General features: G+C 43.6%; 1 pseudogene; it reads right to left on the bottom strand.

The window, feature by feature from the left end:
• Window positions 1-8745: 8745 nt before the first annotated feature.
• LOC125943399 (uncharacterized) lies at window positions 8746-20078 on the bottom strand (annotated as a pseudogene).
• Between the last annotated feature and the right edge of the window lie 862 nt (window positions 20079-20940).

The raw sequence follows: 20940 nt of genomic DNA, 5'->3' as shown, positions 1-20940 counted from the left end.
CATTTCTCTTTATCGAGATAAGATGCCCTACCAATTTGTCATGCCTCCAAAAAAAGCTCGGAAGCCCTGGATGACGTCGACCATGCTTCATATGATCTGTAATAATAAAATTGGAGGACGCTTATGCTTAGCCTTTAAGAGTGGAACTTGATAGAAATGACAAATGCCTAAATGCTTGTCAGGCTTCCCAGCAACTGCAGCTTTCTTTTTTCTCCAGCTTCACGTTTGCGCGCCGCTACCGTTTTACGCTGCCGAGGAGGCGAGCGCCATCTGGATGGTGTTTTCGCAAGTAACCTACCCGGCCGCGCCGCTGTTGGTATGTTAGAAATGGTGGAAAAGGAGTTTTTGTTTCAGTTTCCTTGTAACAGAATTGTGTTTTCTCGTACATTTAAAATACAATCCGATGCTATCATGTCTGTATGGTGTATTGTATCATGTCTGTAAGTCGTACATTAAAATTTTTCTGGCGGATTTCACTTTGAGAAACTCAAGTTCCTTCACTATCGCCCCTACGCCACGCAGAGGGCCTGCGTGGTCGGGATGATTTGAGAAAATTTTCTTCGCCACGGACACCGGTCCTTACGCCGACAACGACGCCGGATTTTCTGCTACACGCGGCCCTTTGCGCTATCACGTTAAAATAAACTATTTCAGAAGTTTTTACAAAGCCGTGATCCAGGTGACTTTGCAGCCATCATAGCGTACCTCAATAGAGTGACTTCAGCCTCGAGAAAAATGAACGATGATTGCCATATCTTTATGTTCAGTGCCATAACAGACCAGAGTCTGGGCTAAGCTTAATCGCCTACTTCACAGAACTATGAATAAAACACCTGAACCTCTTGAAATCGATGGAGTTCAGTATAGAGGTGCTCAGTTAGCAGACAAATTTCATGCTTATTTTAATACATCAGTTGGCAATTCACATGATCCAAGTGCGCTCCATTACATTAATAATCACGTGCGCGACTCCATTGTCGTATTGCGTACAAGCAATGAACAAGTACTTGCAGTAATAAGTGAAATGAAAAAGAGCGGGAGCGAAGATGCATTTGGTTTAAAACTGCAACCGGTTATTCATGTACTTGCTGTCATATCTCCAATCCTAACTCATATTGCCGCGCCCCTATCGATGCTCAGCTATACGCTGGCGGTAACCAAGACGATGACCGACACGCTCAAGAGTGAGAGCACTTCCTAGAGACGAAGAGGAAGACGCTCCTGCGAGTCTCTCTCGAATCCTTTTATTCGAGTATGACGGAGTACTTCACATGCCTCTGCCAAGAAAGCTCCTGTGCTCGGTGAACTGCGACACGGGAAGGTTTCAGAATGGCGCAACAAGGAAGACGAAAAGACGAAAGAACACACGAACACAAGCGTCGTTCTTCGTCTTTCGTGTGTTCTTTCGTCTTTTCGTCTTCCTTGTTGCGCCGTTCTGAAGCCATGCATCCGTACCAACTCGCCCAATTGTCAGTGCTACACGGGAAGGTGCTGGGTAGCCCGCCATCATCTCATGATCCCAACGACTTCACCGTCGAGCAGCCCTACATCCATCCTGGCAAGACATCCACGCCTGGAGACACCTGTCCACCGCATAAGCCGCCGTCTGCAAGTCTGAACCCTGAATTTGCTGCGTTGCAAGGCCCCTCTTGTCAATGTGGATGTTAGCAGCGGTATAATGCAATGATTGTACACTTTTCGTTTCAACGACAATGGTAAGCTCCCAGTCCGGATTTGGCAATGCCTGCCGTATGCACTCCAACCAAATTTTATTCTTCTGTACATATCTTTCCCATGATCAGGGCCCCCTGTGAGTAAATAACCTAGATAAACGTACTCCTTTAGAGACTCTAAGAGGTTGACTGGTCATCCTGAATTCTTGTTCCCTTGCAAGGCTATTGAACATTATCTTTGCATTCTGCATATTCATCTTCAACCCTACTCTTACACTTTCTCGGTTAATGCCATCAATCATTTGCTTTAATTCGTCCCCATTGTTGCTGAATAGGACAATGTCATCTGGAAACCGAAGGTTGCTGAGATATTCGTCGTTGATTCTCACTCCTAAGCCTTCCAAGTCTAAGAGCTTTAATACTTCTCCTAAGCATACAGTGAATAGCATTGTAGAGATTGTGTCTCCCTGCCTGACCTTTTTTCTTACAGGTAACTGTTACGTTGGCGGCGTTCAGGCTGCCTCTGACAAGTGGTCCGTGTCACCATGCAGAACAGCCACGTTTGTTTTCCGTAGCGAATATATACCAAAGAAAAGAAGGAAAGGGCAGGGGAAAAACAAAGGGAGAGAATTGCGCATGTGCGGTCCACACTTGCACTTATCACGGGAAGCGCGTGCACTGTAATGGCACGTACAGACTAGCGGCAAAACGCGCGCCGCGAAAGCAGCCGCGAAACAGGTTTTTCTTGCCGCGGCAGGGATCGCTCCTGGACCGATTTTTTGCAGTTTGCCGCGTGCCGCGGATGAAGGAGACCAATGAGAGCGGCCCGCTTCCGTGACGTGCGCACGGGAAACTGGTGTCATGCGGACCTGCCCGACCGCTCGTTTCTTACTCGCATCCGGTGTTAGCCGGGAACTCGTTTCGCACTATCATCTGCACGCGTCAGCTCCCCATGGAGGTAAAAAATACTAGGAGGGAGCTTCACGTGATTCCGCTAGCCTCGGCAAGCCAACCTCCTCTGAAGCCACCCCTCCCTCTCTCAGGGGCCCCGTGCGCGGTGCCTTATGGGGCGGAAAAGGCCCACAAGGTTGCCGGAACATTCGCGATTGTTTGGTACGTGGTAACTTTTAGTGGCGCCTGCCGTCACTGGCTTGGAGGCCCGTATGCGGGTGGTGGTTTTCTGCTACTGCGCGCGTCGTTCTTCGCTTCAAATGCGATGCCTTGAAACGTGGAGCAAGACTGGGGCGTCTGACTCATGAAGATATAAAGGCGTCACTTGCGCTTACCACCGCGGTTAGTGGAGTTGCCAGCGCTCGCGGCTCGAAACCCGTCCAGACGCCCGAGTGTGGTCTATTTTTCCTACGTACTCAAGTTTCGTCAAATCAGCCGTTGTGCACCTTAAGCTGTGGTGCGTATTATCTTGCTAATTTTTCGTCCCGCTGTCTTGCACCTAGAAAGAAACGAGATGTTTTGAGGGACACTTTTTTTGTCGCATTTTATCTTAATAAAAGGCTGGTCTGCGTGTTTTATTTTGAGAGAAATAATTTTTGTCACGCTGTCTTGCACCAAGGAAGAAACGAGATGTTTTAAGGACACTTTTTTGTCGCATTTTCGCTTAATAAAAGGCTCTGTGGGCGTGTTTCATTTTGAGAGAAATAAATAGCATTAACCTGCATTCTAAACGCCGAAGTGATCGCCGTTTATTCCGATTTACGTGTACTATTTTGCAAGATTGTGTGGTGCGACGACGCTGTTGAGACGCGCCTCGGGGATCCATTTTCGTTATATAATAAAGCAAATGGACGGGATTTTTGCATTATCTAGAGTTTATTCAGCTGTTTCCGAATGCGAGTATAGCCCCACAGCATAATTATGTCCTAGAATCAAACACTGCCAGGGGGACCCATCTTCCTCTGCTAGTGTGAAACGGCATGAAAACTGAATACATAGCGGCAAGGGAAAAAATGGCAGCATTCATTTGCACTTGTGGATTCATTGTGTTGCTGGTGTACTTGTACTATGGAAAGCACATTTTTATGACAACAGTAATTGTTTCATTCTTTATTCAGTGTTTATTGCACCTATAGAAGCCAGAAGATTTCACACAAATACAGAAGGAAGCCACATGTACAATTTAAATGAAGTACATTGCAAAGATAATACACAAAAGAAAATTATAAACAGCAAGTAGGAAAAATTATTGTGCCCCTGCTCTTCGGTATCAGTATTATCATTCTTGTAGGCCACAGGGCATTTGTATAATAACGTTATACAAAGTAAACTATATAACACGTAGTATTGATACCTTTAATAAAACTGGTCAATGGGATCAGCTGTCCTTGAATGTAGCTGCAGTTTTGCTTACAATGCCTTGTATGCAACGCCTTCAATACAGGGCTATAATTGTATAATATTTATATCTGCGCTGTCCTCACAAATATCGAAAGGCTTCAGTGATTGTGCGTGTCAGAAAAGTAAGCAATACATATGCAGAAATTAAAAAAAGAATGGTAGTTCAGAAAGTCAAAGTTGAAACAATTCATGTGAGGTCAGACCCACAAAGTAAGTATGTCAACATTAAAATACAATGCATTTTGCTGCAAGTAAAATGTACAACAAAGCTTATGTTGTATCACATACCTACAAAAAAGTTAGCACCTTCGAAGCTGAGCCAACACACCGCAATTAGGACGCGACGGCTCTATTACGTTGTGAACCTCAAATGAATGAATATTTCACGGTATTTAAAACACTCATTTAGTGGTATACACCAAATGTTTGTGGTTACAGTGAACCTGGCATCATAAAAGGCTATTGTAAAGCAAGTGAACAGAGTGAGCACATTAAATTATTTAAATAGTAACACCAACGGTATTCCAGGTGGCAGTGGCAAATTTCCACAAAGGTCAGGTAAAAGACATACAGGATAAACATTAAAAAAGCATTGTCATCCTCAAGCGTATACCTAGCTCACACATAATCCATTGAGAACATTCACAGCATGTCCATGTCATCACACTGTTTGCTCTAGTGAAAGGTAGGCCAGCTAACCTACCGTCATTGTCCACACTGTTTAGTTTGGGTTGAACAGAACAATTGTTTAAGCATAATTTTCATGCAGGCGATTCAAGCTACAGCATTCAGCAATACAACAAACATGTACTTGCAGAATTTACAATAAGGTATCACATTTTCCCTCTATAAAAGTTTGACATCTGCATACAACGCTCTTGAACAATATATGCACTTTACAAAGTCACTCAAGAAACAAATAAATGCCTTAACATAAAACCTGGTGGGACAGCTGAAGTTGATGGATAAAGGAATTAATTGTGTGGGCCATCATGAACTTAATTCACCCACGACAAAACTTGTGTAGCAATTCTTCCAGTACTGCAAGCCGCAGGCACCCAAGCTCAGACACCCTGCCTGGGTCAGCTGAGTAACCATGATCCTGTAAAATTGCTTCTGTGAGTGGTTCACTGGCTGCAGGGCTTCTCTGAGGGGCAGTGAGGTTAATTACATCGATGCAGTATGGTTTTTTCAAAGGAGCGTACAAAGGAGAATTTAGATGTGTTCCAATAGAAAGCAATTTCCGCCATCAATGTCCTTGACCTCATTACGAACTATCAGACGCTTCAATGCTGCTGCAAACTGCTTTGCTGTTGGGTTGTCATTGCAGCCCCCAAATGATTTTATTGCAGCAAAAAAGTAACTCAAGGTGGTCCTGAATGAGCTTGGAAGTCGAAAGATATGCCAATAGGTCATTTTCTGTAACCAAGTGGTTGTATAGACGGTTGTCTAAGCACACCACAAAGCGAATGAAGCCTGTCTTTTGGTTGGTCCCTGTCATTAGTTTACCAGCTGCAGACTCCCTAAGCGAGCAAAAGTAGGCCATAAGTTCTTTGACATACGGAGTGACAGGAGCCACATTTTGAGGACACAGCGGTCCTTTCTATTCTTCTTGCCTTGGATGTCTTGAATTTAAAATGTGAAATGCGTTGTTGACATGTCTGATAAACTCTTCTGTTGGCAAGGAATTTGAAAACTTTGAATTTTTTGAGCTCTGCAGTCACTAAGAGCATCTGCTACCGATTCACTAAACGTTTGAGCCAACAATGAGACTTTCATGGGCTGGTTTTTCCAGGTAATATGTGCTTGTCTAAGTTTGTTTGCCAAATGTAGGCCCTCTGTGTACTGGATTTCATGCAGCTCATCAATGTGTTTCAAGAATATGAACTGTTTGTTCGTATCACAATAGCCTTCTTATCAAACAGGGTGTGCCGCAGTAGCTTCAACATGTGACAGGGATCCAACATGGCAAAGAAAAGCTTTTTTTGTCACTGGATGTGGAAAAGAAGCATCCAGCTCAGTCAGATCCATCTTGCAGCCAAGGCTGTGCAGCAACGACAAATTCGCTGCAGCGCCATCCCAGGTCAAACTCAAAATGTGTACACCTTTTTCGTGAGTGAAGCTAGCAGCTTGCAGCACCAAATTGCGCCTCTGCTCACCACCAAGGCCATGCACTAGAAAGTAGCCAATCGGCAGCTTCCATCTGCCATTGATTGCAACAAGCATTAACACAAATGCATCTTAGACAACTGGAAAGCTGTCATCATTGACATCAATGCCCATGTCAACATATCCATGGAAGCTTTTCCCATCCCACACTACTTCTTTGAATGGCCATCTCATCCACAACCAGATTGCATAATGTGGAGAGCCGTGCTTTACCTTGATGACTAAGTTGGAAAAAAAATGGCTTGAATAGTATTGCACCACTATTTCGTCAGTTATAATTCACACGAGCACGTAGTCACTAACGATCGCGAATATTGCAGTTCCATTTTCATAAATAAAAGAAACGTTCATTGTGCTTACCTATGGAAGGACAGGCCATCGCGCCGATTTTCTGTTCGATTAGGGCATCCTGGCACAAAACACTTCATCACGCAGGTGCGCCTACTGCTGACGGGAGTTCTCGCCGGTCTGCTAAGAGGCCGAAGACGTTGAGCAGACCTCGAGCAAGAGTGTCGACTGCGCTACGGGCCGGCACGGCCCTAAATATGTTCGGAGTCTCCGGCTCGCCAGTCCATCCTTGGGCACAAGACGGGACGCATTTTTTTCCCGTAGGGACAGTCGCTTCGGACCCTGTACGCTCGCTTAATTGCGTGCACATTTTGCGGGGGCGAAAGGCATCATTGTTTCCCAGAAGACGTCGTCAAACGCAACGAATCGTCGTCGGAAGGGCGGCTTGGTTGCCTTCACACGTTTGCAGGGCGAAAGGTTCCCTCGTTTCCCTGAAACCACACCGAAACGCAACCAGTCGTCCTTGAGGTGGTCCTCCCGGGTTGTTCGGCGCAATGCCGGTTAACCGACGCCTTCGTTCGCAACAGCCTTGGCGCCTGTCTGCTAATTAGGCGGCAAGACTCAACTGCTTCACACACTCGAATTCCTTCACTAACCTCGGCGCGCGTTTGCCACGCTGAGTATTTTCACATATTCCGAAACCCCCGCAGCAGACGAAACCGAAGCCACCGAAGCGAGCCGAGTAAAATCTACCGCTTGCCTATCACGTGAGGGCCTATTTCCCATCATCCCATTCCTCTAAATTTTTTAGGACTAGGCTTCAAGATTGTCACATGACGCTCCCTCCTAGTTTTTTTCATTCCTCCATGCAGCTCCCGGACCGAGCTGACGGATAGTTCAAGAAGAAGGGAGAGAGTCTAGTCTGCCACGTGAATGCCGCAGCGGCGCGTCGCCGGTTGGTGTGGCCGCTCTGCCGCAGCTGCGTTTTTCCGCCGCCGACGCGCCGCGCGTGTTTTGCCGCTAGTGTGTAAGTGCCATAACACTTCTCTCTTAGTAACCATAACGGTCAACCGGCTTTCGTGTTCTTGTAGACCGTCGTAGTACTGGTGTCTCTATAGACGAGTCCACAGCGTCTTCCATTGTGCCCGTGTTGTCTGGTAGCGCTGGTCCCCTGGTATCATCGCCATTCGAGAAAACATCCTTGCTGCACTTCCGTACTTGATCCAAATGGCGACGGACCAGTCGAGTGTCGGTCTCCACTTCCAACATGCAAGCGCCGCTAGTGGCCCTCCCCCTTCCCGGCGTCCACTTGTCCCCGGTGCCATATAGTTCCGCACGCAGATGTATTCCCCCGGAGCGAAGCTCCAGCTGGCGTCTTCAGTAGATTCGCCCGAGACGATGTGGTGGTTCCTGGATAGAAATAACAAATCCAGTCTCGTGCGTAAGCGGTAGCCGAAAAGCCTTTCGGAAGCGGAAAGTACGGATTCTTGCGGAGTATTTCTATAGTTGCACAAAACGCGGGCTAGAGAAGCCGCTAGTTCGGTGCTACAGCTCTTCTTTAACCCGTCCTTGACCATCCGCACAGCGCGCTTAGCCAGCCCATTGCTTCATGGGTGATGTGGGGCTGTCCGAATATGTACGATACCGTTCAGCTGTGTGAACTAACGAAATTCTCAGCCCGTGAAATGCCTTCCATTATCCGACACCACCGTGTGTGGTATACCGAACCGGGAAAACATTGTTCTCAGAACTTCTACGGTGCTGCGGGAATTAGCATGCGCTACGGGAACAGCCTCAATCAATTTACTCTGGCAATCCACCACAATTAAAATCATCTTGCCGTGCAGTGGGCCCGCATATTCTATGTGTAGTCACGACCACCTTTCGCCTGTCTTCGGCCAGTTTACGGGAGTTTGTGCATTTGGCATGGGCAGTGCTTGAACACAGTTGTTACAGGTGGCGGCGACGCGCTGGATGTCCTGGTCCAAACCGGGCCACAAAAATATCGACCTTGCTCTCGCCTTCATAGACGGCAGTCCCTGATGGGAGTCATGGAGTAACATAAGCAACTTCTTGCGGTCTGCGGTCCACACTAAACATTTTTACATCCTTAAGGGTGTAAATCAGTTGGTCGCCAGACGGACACCCTAAGGGTGCTGTTGCCTACACCCTCTGCCTCGGGTGCTTTTATAACACCCTAGAGGAAGGGTGTCCAGCAAAATAAAAATAGGGTGTTAGGGTGCTAGTCCATATTAGCACCCATCTACATGGGTGCTGGAAGGGTGTAGACCCTCCGTCTCCTGTATCGAGGTACATGAAGCTTCAGCTGGGCACGCATGGAGAGACGCTCTCGACCACTGTAAAAAATGGTCATTCATGGCAAACAGAATCAATCTGTCTTCCCTGTACAAACAACACCCGTGCAAAACCAATACGCATATAATATATATATATATATATATGTATACGTGTGCACATTTTTAAAAAATGAATGAACCACCTTGCATGTTAAACAGAAATATACATTTGTTTATTCCGTTCTGCCACACAGACTAAGAAATTGTACATCCCAATAAAAATAAACCACAAACAGGTGATGTAATTAAACAAATAAATTACACCTAATACAAGCAAGCCAAGAAGTGCCTTCATTTTAGCACACAAGGAACTTAACATTTAGAGAACAGGCTGCCTAGCCAAAAAGTGAAACGTTTGGGCCACACTGCCAAAAAGTGCTCATTAGGCAACTCCAGTATCTGAATACAGCGTCAGCTACAAATTCTGAGCATTTGAAGCTTTAACAACTCTGTTCAGAAACTTAGTCACCACAGACCTTGCTGTCGTTAGGTCAAGGCCCACAAGAAACCGCTCAAGCACAACAAGTGTGTTAAATACTTTGCGGTCATACTGTAGATTGAACAACCAGTATGCGCACATGATTGCTGCAAGCCCCTCTTCTGCATTCATTACTGAAAAACATTTCTCCCGGTCGACCAAGAAGAAGAGAAACTCCGCATTCTGTAGTGTATTCCTAGTCCTTCCACACAGGGTGTTGCTGGAATGTCATGCTGCATTACAAAAATAAAAACAGTATTTTGTATATGACACTTGACTGCAGGCATGTGGTTAACTGATATATTGCGTAATGCAGAAAATTTACTCTTATAGACATGACAGGATCTAACATATTTTAAATAAAACCTAAACATAAACTTAGTTTTAATATTACTTTGGAGCATTATTGCCCATATGTTCTATACACAATCACCGTCCCAAGTATAATTAAAAAGACGATTGATTGCTGCCTGTACCTTCCACCATCCCATGAGCATGCACTGGTGCATTCACTCCAAAGAATTTGGCCAGTATAGCCAGTTACAGGACACATCCATATTTAGGGATTATTTCCATGCACATACGAACATCGATGACTACATTTACTACTACTTGGCAATAAGAGCTACACCTACTTTGCCTAATAAAAAGCTTCCACAAGCAATATAGACAGACGCCTAAAAACGAGTGCTTCAAATACAATCCCTCTTTTTTTCTTTGATAATCTCTACCATATCTAGATTTTATGTAACATTTAAACAGTAAACATTGCTATTGTATTTAGAGAGTAAATATCACACAAGAGTTTTACTAGTCGCCTTTTCATTTCATGACTCTTTTGAAGCATATGAAGTCCACTTGTCGAAACGTTGGCTCCTGCTCTCACCTTGTTCTCGTGTTGCTTATCGTCTTGTACTATTATGAAATTCTGACTATACCTTTGGTGTGTGTATTTTTATATATTTATATCTGACATTCTGTGCATAATGTGCATATGATGTCAAATAAGGTTGACTTCTAATGTCTTCCTTCTCTATTTTGCATTACACTATCAGCATTGTGCAGGAAGTTACTTGGCTGCCCGGTAGTCTTTCTTACGTTTAGTTTTCTTACACGCCGATATGTTTGGTACACTCACATTCTCTGGTACAAAGAGAGTTCCGAATGCTGCTCGCTCCTTCACATTTGATGCAACAACATCTAGTGCTGCAAGTGCCAGGATGTCTGTAAAGAAAAAGATACATGTATATATAATTATCTACAAGTGTGCGTGTATTTATTTATACATATATATATATATATATATATATATATATATATATATATATATATGTGTGTGTGTGTACATCATGAAGAAAGTAAACTGAGGGGCTCTATCTTATTAGTCATAAGCCAGCAATTATTTACACCAAGGACAGCATACAGAAAATGATCTGCATTTATTTTAAGTAATAAAACAATAAATAAATGGAAATGAAAGTGGATGAAAAATCTCGCCAAACGTGGGATACGAACCCGTGTCATCGCATTATGCATGCAATGCTTTTACCAATTGCTCTATTCTGTGACGCCGTTTTCCTGTTCACCTTCTGGGGTTTATCGACTGAAACTAACCTTGGGAGGGTTAGCCAGCGCCACCACTCACTGCCTTGGCAGTGAATGTGGAACATCCTTTCTGCCACAAGCATCACGCCTACATTAACTTTTTGAGTGAAGGCAACTGGTCAATAAGCCTGCATGCTACCTGAAGGCATCAAAGCTGCTGGATTGGAGACCCTTGCTATGTAATGAGTAGTTAGTAAGCTGATGGGCCCAATGGTGGGTATTAGTCATATCATAAGAAGCGAACAAACGATCACGCCAAGGTCAGCATAGGGGAAATTACTTGTAGCGCCTAAGTGAATTGAAGAAAAGATAAATGGAAATAGGAGTGGTTGAAACGACAACTGGCCGCAGGTGGTATATGAACGCATATGCGGCCAGTTTTTTTTCACCCACTTCCATTTTCAATTATCATTTCTTTAATTCAATTAAAAACAACAATTTCCCCTATGCTGTCCTTCGCGTTATTGTTGGCTGCTTATATGAATATATATATATATATATATATATATATATATATATATATGTATATATATAAGTGATGGGTAGGTGAGCATGCAGCTCGATGGGTCCGATACGATACACAAGAGCAGGACACAGGTACAAAAAGCCTTGTCACTAATATTTTGGCAGGTGGGTCAGCCTTCGTCACTGACAAAGTAGACCAGCCTCAACGTTAGTAAACAAGACTTCGTACATGTCTCCTCTTGTGCAAATGTCTGTGTGTATATGTATGTGTATAAATATATATATATATATATATATATACACGCATGCGCAAAGGTTATTGCTCTCGAGACACTTTTTTATTATTTCGAAGGTTATGAATGATGAAGCCATGGCAGTATTTCATCAAAATATGAAGAGTGCTTGCCTCCTGACATGTATACACTGGTTGTTCAACAAAGCAGTGGTTTATAAGGGTGAGCTGAAGTTTTGAATCGGGCTTTGATGCACAATAAATAGAATTTTTGAACTTAAGAAACAGTCTAATCACAATTCCTGCGTGTGCAATATTGGTAATAGCAATGAAGCTGTTGCTCATAAAATTATTGAATGTAGGGTGGTGTACAAGTGCCACTCAGGCTGTTAATATTGCTGCAATGTGGGGCCCGATATGTATTGCCTAAATGTTATTTACATTTGTCCAATCTCAACAGACTTTTTACAATTCATCTACAACACCAACTGCAATATCATTGTGATATATTTACGCCTTGTTCTCAGCCTTGCTGGATTCATTTCACTAGCTATCCGTAACATATACAGCACGTTCTCATCACAGGTCACTTTCTTCCTGGTGACAAGCCTTGTCAACACATCAATGGCGTGTGCAACCTTCTTGGTTGGTTTTGCCCTTCTCAGATGATGAAAGTCATTGCAAAACTGCATAAAATACAGAAAGCGCTATCAGTTTGAAACAAAACGTCAAGAATCACTTTGTTAAGAGCTTTGTCTACAGCGTTTGACTATACCTTTTACAATAATATTTAGGGGTAGGCCAATATTCCAAGCTTCAAACACAAATCAAATATCACACAATAAATGTTCGCATGGGTATTTGAAAAGGAACTATTTCTTATTTTGATAACTGACTGTTAAAGTCTGGGTACTGTTCTCCATCTGCTCTACAGCAGATTATAAGAAGTGAAACGACAAGTTTTCAAAGCAATGCCGAAACGAAATGTGTGAAAGGAAAATTGTCATCCACCTGAATGCAGCGCAGAGCTACAAAGGAAACCCATACGTGTTTTTCAGAAGGGAAGTTTCACAGTTAAGGAAAAATACGTCCTAGTCCAGGATTTGAACCCGGGACGAACGCCTTTTCTGGGTGGTCACTACCAATTGAGCTAATTGCCGTGGTCTGCTACTTCACGGTTAGTTTAGATGGTAGAGTGACCGCCCCGAAAAGGTTTGGCCCTGGCTTCAAATTTTTCGTCAACTGTGAAGCTTCTGTTTTGAGAAACGTCTACGGGTTTCCTTTGCAGCTTCATTCTATTGTCGAGTGGATGACAATTTTCTCTTTTGTGTCACTTTCGCCATTTTGCGGTATTGCGGAGTACTCAATTGCCAAACAAAATGAGTAATAAAAGCTTATGGTCTGTGGCAGAAGCTGGCATGACAACCTGTGCTTTTTGTTTGTGTATCGCTATACGCTGCTTCTTGGGGTGTTTTCCTTGCAACGAACTGTTGACGTGTATACGACATACGAGTCCTTTGATGATGCAGCGTCACCGCTTACTAGTATGTTGCACAGTTGTGCGTGTATCAATTTCCTTTTTTAATGCCTTGGACAAATCTTGACTCAATACACCACCGCAGCTTGGTATCTCCCATTGTCTATTCCACGATCGTGCGAAAAAGCCGGAGTTGTTTTGTACAGCACTTAGGAAAAAGAAGCCTCCTTGCATATTTTAGGTAACAATTATGCAGCCACCGCATTTCTTTGACAGCAGTGGCAGACATAAGATGTAAATTGTACTTTGCCATTAGTGCATTCTAGTGCTTAGAATGTAGCCATGCCACGTTTTCTACAGGTACTTAATGAGGTTTTATGTTAGTAATGAGTTACACAAGACCCCTTTCTAATGCACCATAAATGGTGTCGTTTTACAAGTGCCTTAGCACATTACCAACCTGTATAATTATGAATATATGTTGGTGTCATGAACACCTGTAAAACAAGTAGAAAATCTGAACCACTTACTCGTTGAAAATCCATGAGGTATGGATACTTCGTCTTGACATCAAGCACAGTGCTGTTGGCAACGTCAGGAAGTCTTTTACTTGCGGTAAGGGCCATTCTTTCTTGCATTGACTTCTCATTTGGTATAGGCTTTCTGCCTTCTAAGATCAGCCATTCCTCGTGTCTGGCAATACTACTTTTATCTTCGCCTGTGACATTTGGGAGGCCGATGCCCTGAAATGGGAAACAAATTGCAAACCACTGATTAGATTGTTTCTGTGGTTATCACACAAAGATGCTGTTTTCTGCCTGAATGGTGCTGCGCTGTCCTCACCACCTTTGGCTTCTTGCTCCGCTGGAGCTCGCTGGCGGCTGCCTCTGCCTTTCTTTGAGCACCAAACTTGCTTCGGTTGTGCAACACACGATCATCTTGAAGTTTCCGTCTTTGGTTTTTGAATTTATTTCGAAGTGCTACTTTCGAGAAGTCCTTCGAACACAGAAAATAAAACTGGTTGGGATATATAAAGAAATGTTGTTTCTGTGCTTCTACAGCGTGTAATGCATTTTTTAAAAAGCACCATTTAAACAATCTTTAAGCACTGCAAGTTCACTGAGATTTGCTAATTTAAACTTATTCGAATTTAGTGTTATACTGTGCACAAGGTATATTTGTGAAATACAACGAATAGTATTGCATTAAATACAAACCAAAAATTTCAATGGAAGAATTACTTTTCACAAGCATCTACTATTAAAAGTAAATCCTTCAAACGTTTCAAAATGAAGTTCCAGAAAGCGATATAAAGAATATTTGCTGATGCTCATATAAAAAACGACTACAGATAACTCGAGATGAACCCCTTCATAGAGACAGAAATGCTAAAATCAAATATTCTTGCAAATGACAGTCTATATATTTAAGAGTGTGAATATATTTCTCAATATTAGGTTAAATAATGAGTCTGGGTCAGTTTCAAAGGTCATGTATTAAAATGTAAAGTAAGTAGGGTTTCAGTCACACACTCTAAGGGGCTAAACGAAGGTACAATGCAGTGAAACGTAGGGTAAAAAGCTGAAGTAAAAATATTGAATTTTATGAACCCATATGATGCTATATAATCCTTTCAATATACACGTGATTTGTACAGCTGGTGTTCATGGAAGAGTACCTCGTTTGATGAAGATAATTTCACCCAAATTTTATGGCAACACTAACTTCGTGGAGATGCAATATACACATCAATACAAAAAATTGCAGCACGCTTCTACTACATAACACGGCATGAAATCTACTCACAGATCCACTTTCAACAACATCACGCAGCTGTGGGTATTTCTCAAGGAGCAGAGATGTCACCTTGCTGTAAAACTGACGTGTTGGGAACCTGTAAGATAGATGTGCATTACATCTTGAGTGTTATGTGTAAAGACGTAATGACAAAAGGATAAAACTGAGATTCACGCCCATATGCGCTTACAATGCTGTTTTTGCTATTGCATCGAACAAGATATCGATGATCTGCCTAAAAGAAGATGATGCGAGTGGCTCGCCACTGATCACTTTGTCATGGTGCCAGGGCTGGGCATCACAGAGCCAAGGCTGGGCATCACAAAGTTGATCCCATCGTCATCTGAGCTGGACTGCCTGCAAGAGATGACGCTTTAAGTTCCAGATAAAAAGGCGATTAGAACGAGATTTTACTTGTAATTAACCTTGTGATCGTCTGAGTTTGCGAAACGAAAACAAATTTGCATGTAATGGAGCTTTGTGAAACAAAATGAAAGCATCCTTACATGGTGCACCCATTTTCTTGGACTGAAAGTGCCACACAGTCACAACTTGTATGCTTATATGCTCTTGTCAACAGAATACCAACCTGGTTTATTTACTTATTGATTTATATTATTGTCCAGGCTTCGACAGCTATGAAAGTGGCAGTAAAAGCCATATTGACCATTTCACTTGAATGTCATGAATATGTTACTGCTACACCGCAAAAAAAGCTTCAAATTTATATGCCATCATACAAGTAGTTTGTCGCATTGTGAAGCTATAGTTCACAAGAATTAAAAAAAATTCTTTAATGTGATTGCACAGAGTACACTTCAAGCGTCTTCAAGCACAGTCTTGTAACTGCTGCTTTGACAGCACCGTAACTTCAACAGTGCCGCAAACTAGAAGTCGGATTTGACAGTGTAGCAAACTAGAAGTAGGAATTTATATTGGTAACAACTCTAGAAGTATGATCAAATGGCTCACTAAACATGCAACAATTCCAGTAGCAATTATCAGTAGAGCATTTACAACTGTACCTAAAAACACACTTACAGTTCAAAAGGATGAAGGATTTCACTGGGTCTGCTCTGCTCACAAGCTTCCAAAATGGCCTTTGACGTGCACTGAAAGTAGGAACAAGCCATTAAGGCATGAACATTTACTCCACGTAGGTCACCTACTCCTGTGACTACTGGCTTTAAAATCATGCAATTTTGCGAACTGTGGGAGTAGGTGTAAGCGAAACTTTAGTGAGCTGGCAAGACGAATGCTGAAAACAAACAGATGTCACTCAATGAATGCGTACACTCACTGGCACAACGCTGGCCTGCCTACTTGGCAGATACTAGCCAAGTAGGCGCGCCAAGCTTTACACCAACCGGAGGTTACCTCCAAGATAAGATGCGGGCGTGCTACTGGGACAGGAAAGCACATTAAAAATTCTTGGCTCACCCTCACACCCACCACGTACGTCAAGCAGGGCACGATATGATCTTATGGCACAGCAGTGACAACGGTAAAAATTCACCTGTAGTGTCTATATAACTGCTATCACAATAATGGAGAAAGCAATGCCGCTAGCAGTGGCGGGACATACCAGCCCGCTCAATGTGTCAGCCAGAGCAGACGCTGAATGGCGTACTATAGTCCACAATAGTTTCCGCCCCTCTATCTTTCCATTTTCATTTTCGAGCGTACGAAAGCTGTTTTCTTTACTAATGACGAATTCGTGAGAAGCCGTACTTGCAGGTAAATAAAGCAACCCCGAGTATAACGCGATAGGGGACTTGCAGTCTTAGAAAAATATATAACGATCATAACGCAAAGGGATGCAGTAATGAATCGGGAAATGACGCAGAAAAGCGAATTGCGGCAGGGCGCTTTATTCATTGCTCCTGTGATCTACCGTCGCAAGATAGTGTAAAATCACGAGTGCTGATGTTTTTCTCACAGTCGGCGAGAACAACTTCGACCTCCGTGACACCTATCAATGTCATTGCACTTAAAATACCTGAGAAATGTCCACGACACCATCAATCCATCCCGGGAAAGCGTTTCACGGATTGTGCAGTGATGAACTTTTAGGATCGCTCGCTTGAAGAACAACCTCAATAGTCTTACTCAAGGCTGCAATTAATAGAACCTAACCACAACAAAGTGCACAGTGGCAGTTCCTATACCTAGGCTCTCTTGGGCGAGGCGAAGTGTCAGCTGGCTTGGCGAGCAGGCGAAAATAAAATAAATGGCTTTATATTCGTGCCACGAACGCCAACATAACAAGAGGCACGTATACCACGATTAAAAAAAACGCGTCATATTCGCGCAATAACGAACGGTAATCGTTCTAACTAGCTCGAGCTCGCGAACGTGTGAAACATTTAAGAAATACAAAAAATACAAAAATAAGAACATCTTTAGTTATATACAGTAACAACGTTCCATTAAGAAAATTACCTGTGATGATGAACATGACGCTACTCCTTCAGCGTCAGTTTCCTGTTGTACTTCACAAACGATTTTGGCCATATCAGGTATGTTGTCATCGGCAGCGAGGTCAACAAATTCGTTGAATGTCGGATCCAGCACCTATAACCAACGTCCGTGTACTGTCACTCAACAGGCTAGCTGCGTAGAAGATCGCATTAACTGCTTTTTCTTCGTGCACTGTCACACTTCCGCGTGCAGTCAGATGAATGACAATACGAAAGGCACAGTTCTGACTGCTGTTGCAAAGGTCGCGGGGCGCTTTTTTCGTCGCCACGATGGATAACATTTTTTTTTTACAAGTACGGCTCCAGGAGGGCACATGTAACCGGCAAAGGGAGGCCTCAGGAGACACCTCAAATTATTATAAAGTGCATGCCGGAGGATCTCTAGGGCCCACAAGCGGCAGCGGGTGGATCCCAGCTGGAACCAGGGCGGTCTGTGGGTTCAGACGACCGAGGTTGGAGCGTGCCAAGGGTGCTCACATACAGCTGTATGTAGAGGCCTTGGCGAGCCCCAAACCCATGGACCAGTTCGGGTTCCAACTTTGGTGTCCCATTTGCCACCTTGATGCTCTAGAGGCGCCGCCAAGTGTACTAAAATGACTATTGTAAAAATAAACAGGATTAGGCAAAGAAACTCACGCGCTGACCGCAAGGCACCGGCTCGCGCAGGCGTCAGCTTGTGACGCAATGTTCAGCGTGGCCGCGCACCGCGACTTCGCCAACACCAATCACAACCTCACCGTATATAAATGCATGGAGTTAAACACGGCAAGCTCGAACATGCTGCTCCATCTAAAAAAGAATTCTGCACTTGTCACTTGACCGCGAACCACACCATTTCAAGCCGCCGCCAAGTGTACTTAAATAGCTATTGTAAAAAGAAACACGATTAGAGAAAGAAAATCAAGCTGGCCGCGAGGCACCGGCTCGCGCAGGCGTCACCTTGTGACGCAATGTTCAGCGTGGCCGCGCACCGCGACTTCGCCAACACCAATCACAACCTCACCGTATATAAATGCATGGAGTTAAACACAGCAAGCTCCATCTATTCTGCACTTGTCACTTGACCGCGCACCACACCATCTCAAGCCGCCGCCAAGTGTACTTAAATAGCTATTGTAAAAAGAAACACGATTAGAGAAAGAAAATCAAGCTGGCCGCGAGGCACCGGCTCGAGCAGCCGCTAGCTTGTGACGCAATGTTCAGCGTGGCCGCGCACCGCGACTTCGCCAACACCAGTCACAACTTCACCAAATATAAATGCATGGAGTTAAACACAGCAAGCTCCATCTATTCTGCACTTGTCACTTGACCGCGAACCACACCATTTCAAGCCACCGCCAAGTGTACTTAAATAGCTATAGTAAAAAGAAACACGATTAGAGAAAGAAATTCACACTGGCCGCGAGGCACCGGCTCGAGCAGCCGCTAGCTTGTGACGCTATATATGTTCAGCGTGGCCGCGCACCGCGACTTCGCCAACACCAGTCACAAGCTCACCAAATATAAATCCATGGAGTTAAACACAGCAAGCTCCATCTATTCTGCACTTGTCACTTGACCGCGCACCACACCATCTCAAGCCGCCGCCAAGTGTACTTAAATAGCTATTGTAAAAAGAAACACGATTAGAGAAAGAAAATCACACTGGCCGCGAGGCACCGGCTCGAGCAGCCGCTAGCTTGTGACGCAATGTTCAGCGTGGCCGCGCACCGCGACTTCGCCAACACCAGTCACAACCTCACCAAATATAAATGCATGGAGTTAAACACAGCAAGCTCCATCTATTCTGCACTTGTCACTTGACCGCGAACCACACCATTTCAAGCCACCGCCAAGTGTACTTAAATAGCTATTGTAAAAAGAAACACGATTAGAGAAAGAAAATCACACTGGCCGCGAGGCACCGGCTCGAGCAGCCGCTAGCTTGTGACGCTATATATGTTCAGCGTGGCCGCGCACCGCAACTTCGCCAGCACCAGTCACAACCTCACCAAATATAAATGCATGGAGTTAAACACAGCAAGCTCCATCTATTCTGCACTTGTCACTTGACCGCGAACCACACCATTTCAAGCCACCGCCAAGTGTACTTAAATAGCTATTGTAAAAAGAAACACGATTAGAGAAAGAAAATCACGCTGGCCGCGAGGCAGCGGCTCGAGCAGCCGCTAGCTTGTGACGCTACACTGTAAAAAAAATTTTGTGAAAAAAACAGAAAATGCATGGCAAATTTAGTGACATAACAATTCTTGTCTGTTTTCCGTTCTCCATTTAGCAGTAATTTTGCATATATTGTCTGTTATTGCTTTTCTGTACTTCTACAGAGATTTTCTGTTGCCGATATCTTCTTTAAAAAACAGGCTTTTTGTATTTGCACCCAATTTTTCTATTAATGCTTTTTCTGTAATTCTACACAATTCTTTTGTTAATGCTTTTTCTGTAATTCTACACAATGCTTCCGTTAATGCCTTTTCTGTAATTCTACACAAATTTTCTCTTCCTTGCTTATATATATATATATATAGAGAGAGAGAGAGAGAGAAAGAGAGAGATAGTGCTAAAGAAGTTATTTTATAGATTTAAGAAAAATGGGTTCTGTTCTTTCCTATACTCAGTAGATATCTTTACTTACACTTGGATACTTGTGCTGTGTATGTGCCATCATCTGCAAAAGCAGCAGCGTGCAGCCCCAATTTCCCATGCATAGTGCTAGCACTATAACCAGAGTTTTATATTCACTGACAGAGTAGAAGGCAACAGTTTGAATTTCCAAATTTTACTGTTTATTTAGAGGTCAAACTCAAGCTTCGAACTTGTATTGATCCAGGGCATTTGCCAAGGCAGCGACTTTTGGCGACAAACAATACTGCTTCTTCGACGTTCGTCGTGCCTTTGTGCTTCTTTCCGGGTTGATGCCCGCGATTGCCCTTAAAGAAACAAAATAAGAGGCAGGATTAATGTACTAAGAATGCAACCGGGCTAATAATGTGTACTCCCAAAGCTTAGATGCTCTTTGAAGCATTCACTGAACAAATCAAGGCAGGAGCTCCTCCCAATATGGACATTTCATTTGCTCTCGTGATGTCACACAACCCTACGGCCAATCAGTGCACGGCCATATCTGCAGCCAGCTTCCACCTGTCAGAGTTACAAACGTCATTTTTGCTGCCTAGCAAGCTCGCACTTCTCCACCACCCTCTATAAAACACCGGCTCCATGAGCTGCAAAATATTCAGAAACTACCAAGCTGTGCTCTGAACGGAAGAAAATCTAGTAGCGTACTGTTTCTTGCAGTAAATGCAAAGTAAATTTGTGTTTGAACATTTTCATGAATGTTCCCTTGAGTGGAACGAGCACTGAGCACAGAACCTAGTGGCGAATACAGGTGCAAGGAAGCAGTAAAGTTGTGGATAAAGACTAATTGTTTTTTGTCTCAGTTAGAAGAGAGTATGTGTATCGTGTTTTGTATATTCTAGAATTTTTTTGTGTTTTATTTCGATATTGAAGCAATTCCAACTTTGGTTTTTAGAAAGTTTTAGTATCGAGACTTCTTAATTTATGTAAAAA

Source organism: Dermacentor silvarum, chromosome 2 (assembly GCF_013339745.2).
Source record: "Dermacentor silvarum isolate Dsil-2018 chromosome 2, BIME_Dsil_1.4, whole genome shotgun sequence".
Taxonomy (NCBI): Eukaryota; Metazoa; Arthropoda; class Arachnida; order Ixodida; family Ixodidae; genus Dermacentor; species Dermacentor silvarum.
The sequence above is the reverse complement of the archived record's forward strand: the minus strand, read 5'-3'. Positions and strand labels throughout refer to the sequence as shown.